This window comes from Vicugna pacos, chromosome X (assembly GCF_048564905.1).
Source record: "Vicugna pacos chromosome X, VicPac4, whole genome shotgun sequence".
Taxonomy (NCBI): Eukaryota; Metazoa; Chordata; class Mammalia; order Artiodactyla; family Camelidae; genus Vicugna; species Vicugna pacos.
In genome coordinates this window covers 51,176,211-51,177,065 of record NC_133023.1, presented here as the reverse complement: position 1 = coordinate 51,177,065, position 855 = coordinate 51,176,211, and positions in this window count along the sequence as shown.

Sequence of the window (855 nt, the reverse complement as noted above, 5' to 3'; positions counted from 1 at the left end):
TGATGGCCTACTAGATCAAGATTTCAAAAAAGGAGTGATCAAAGTACAAAAGGAACTAAAAGAGATAGTATTTAAAAATATAAAATATGTCAAAAATTAAATTCAAGTTATAAAGAAGAGCCAAGTAGAATAGGTAAACTCATTTGATGAGATGAGAGCTGACTTAAAGGCTGTACAAAGCAGGCTAGATAATGCAGAGGAATGAATACGTGATCTAGAAGACAGGACAACAGAAAGCACTCAATCAGAACAGCTGAGAGAAAAACAAATTTAAAAAAATGAAAACAATATAAGAGACCTATGGGATAGTATAAAGCTTGCCAATCTACACATAATAGGGTTTCCAGAAGGGGAAGAAGAACAGAGGGGATTAAAAATGTATTAGAAGAAATCATGATGGAAAACTTCCCAAACATAAAGAAGGAATCAGTTATCCAAATACAGGAAGCTCACAGGGTCCCAAAAAGGAAGAACCCAAATAGACCCACACCAAGACATATCATAATTGAGATGGCCAGCGTCAAGGATAAAGAAATGATCCTAAAGGCAGCAAGAGAAAAGCAAAGAGTTTGTTACAAGGGAACATCCATAACGCTCTCAGCTGATTTCTCTACATAAACATTACAGGCCAAAGGGAGTGGCAAGATATATTCAAAGTCCTGAATGAAAAAAGACGCAGCCTAGGATATTGTATCCAGCAAGGCTATCTTTAGAATAGAAAGAGAGATAAAGAACTTCTCAGACAAGCAAAAACTAGAAGAGTTTAGTAACACTAAACACATGCTAAAAGAAATATTGACAGATTTACTCTAAATAGAAAAGAAGCAGGATGCTACAGAAATGAGAAAGGTGATA